This window comes from Mus caroli, chromosome 17, assembly GCF_900094665.2.
Source record: "Mus caroli chromosome 17, CAROLI_EIJ_v1.1, whole genome shotgun sequence".
In the NCBI taxonomy this organism is placed as follows: domain Eukaryota; kingdom Metazoa; phylum Chordata; class Mammalia; order Rodentia; family Muridae; genus Mus; species Mus caroli.
In genome coordinates this window covers 27,961,219-27,963,516 of record NC_034586.1, presented here as the reverse complement: position 1 = coordinate 27,963,516, position 2,298 = coordinate 27,961,219, and the positions used below count along the sequence as shown (strand labels likewise).

At 47.4% G+C, this 2,298-nt stretch overlaps 1 pseudogene; it reads left to right on the top strand.

Moving 5' to 3' along the window:
* The window catches only part of LOC110284017, a 23,450-nt pseudogene that overhangs the window by 7,170 nt on the left and 13,982 nt on the right, over positions 1-2,298 (top strand).

Genomic DNA, 2,298 nt, shown 5'->3' with positions numbered 1-2,298 from the left:
TTAAAAAAAAAAAAAGGAATTCTACCTCTTATTCTGAAGCTACCTAGGAGAAGACTGACTTCCACATGGCTAGGAAGAGAGTCACAAAGCTTATCCCCCAAAGTGACACACTTCCTCTAACAGGTCACACCCACTCCATAAGACCACACCCACTCCATAAGACCACACCCACTCCATAAGACCACACCCACTCCAACAAGGCCACACCTTCTCATACCTCCACAGTGTGTGTCCATGTCCACACAACTGCACACACAAGGCTCCACAGTATGGGTGTGGAAGTCAGAGGACAACAACTTGTGGGTGTTTGTTCTTTCAACTGTGTGCATCCCAGGGACTGAATTTCAATGTTCAGACTTCACAGCAAGCATCCTTAATCCATAAACCATCACACTGAGTGCAATGTAGTTTCTTGTAGCGGGTTAAGAGTGCCATGTTTTGGCTGGGTGTGGTGGTACACACCGAAAATCTCAACCCTTAGACAACTGAAGCTCTGTGAGGGCTAACCTAGTCTACATCGTGAATTCTAGATGAGCTAGCACTTCATAGTGAGACCCTACCTCCAAAACTGAATAATTAAATAAAAGTTTATGTATATACATGTTTTGTGGGTGTATACATCTGCACCCCTGAGGAGAGCATTGTATCTCCTGAGAATACAGTTATAAGCAGTCACGAGCTTCCATGTAGGTGCTGGAAGTAGAACTCAGGACCTCTGAAAGAGTAGTCAGTGCTCTTCATGACTCTACCAACTTGCCATCCCCTAAATAAAAAAATCTAGAGACACAGAGGCTGATGAGATTGCTCAATGGTTAAGAGCACTTACCACTCTTGCAGAGGACCTCTGGGGTCAGTTAGCAGCACAAACATGGTAGCTCAAAACCATAGGTGACTCCAGCTCCAGGAGTTTTGACACCATCTCCTGACTTCTGAAGGCTCATGCCCACATGTTGTGCACAGACATACAGTCACACACACACACACATACACATAAAATAAACATTTTTTGGAATGCTATATCTTCAGAATTCAGTTACTTGTCAATGATTTGCCTTCCCATCCATCAAAAACGTCTCGTGTACTTCTGGGATCTTTCTGTCTTCCCCTCCATGAGTCCAGACCTTTGGGAAATTTCTGTTTTCCCTGACCACAGCATCTAACCTGTCCCCACACTGATGCATTTGTTGGTGCTAGTGATGGCAGATGGCCTGGTCATTGTGCCCTGTTTTGAGCGGTTAATCCTGGATTTTCCCTCCCAAGGTTACACGAGAGACAAGTCCTTCCTGGCCACAGTGGTGGACATTGTACAGGAGCTGAAACAACAGAACTCCAATCTCATGTACAGTGAGAGCTGAGCCTTGCTGTCTCTTCCCACAGTGTGCCCCAGGCTGCTCTTACCCTCAGGGAAGGGATGGTTCAGCCTCCTCTCTTCTGGCCACAACCTTTAAGGAGGCCCAGCAGAGGAACTGGTGACCCTAGGGTCTATAAGAAGGAAGTGTTAAAGCTGGTGGTGGTGCCATGCTCCTTTAATTCCCAGAACTTGGGAGACAGAGACAGGCCTCTGATCTCTTTGAGTTCAAGGCCAGCCTGGTCTACAGAGTGATTTCCAGGACAGCCAGGGCTGCACAGAGAAACCCTGCCCCAGAAAAAGAAAGAAAGAAAGAAAGAAAGAAAGAAAGAAAGAAAGAAAGAAAGAAAGAAAGAAAGAAAGGGAGGGAGGGAAGGAGGGGGGGAGAGAGAGAGAGAGAGAAGAAAGAAAGAAAGAAAGAAAGAAAGAAAGAAAGAAAGAAAGAAAGAAAGAAAGCAAGCAAGCAAGCCTGGGGTACCCAAGATGGGAGATGTCTGATATTAAAGGGGATGTAGGTTGGGTTGATACCCCAGGCAGGATAAACTGTTGTGGGGGGTGGTGATAGGGTGGGGACATTATATCTAGTTTGTCTGCATAGCATGGGGGACACTACCCTGCCTACCATGTGCCACATGGAGCAGAGACAGTGTTACAAGATTCATATAGTTCAGGGCTGGACCCTGAGTGCCAGTCTCTCAGGAGTGCACAGTGGATCTGCACCCAAAGTCCAATAGCCTATTGCTCTGTCCATGCAGTGGACTGTGGCCCAAAGGGAATGTGCTTGAACCTGGGACAATACTGTGAGACTCAGGCAGGCCAGGGGGAGGGCAGGATGCCAGGCCAGGGGACCTGAGGTAAAGTGTTTTTTGAGGCAGAGGGGTGAACAATAGTTATCCCGAGCTGTTGTCCCCGCCGGCAAGAACACACTCAGGACAACCGGAATCTTCTGC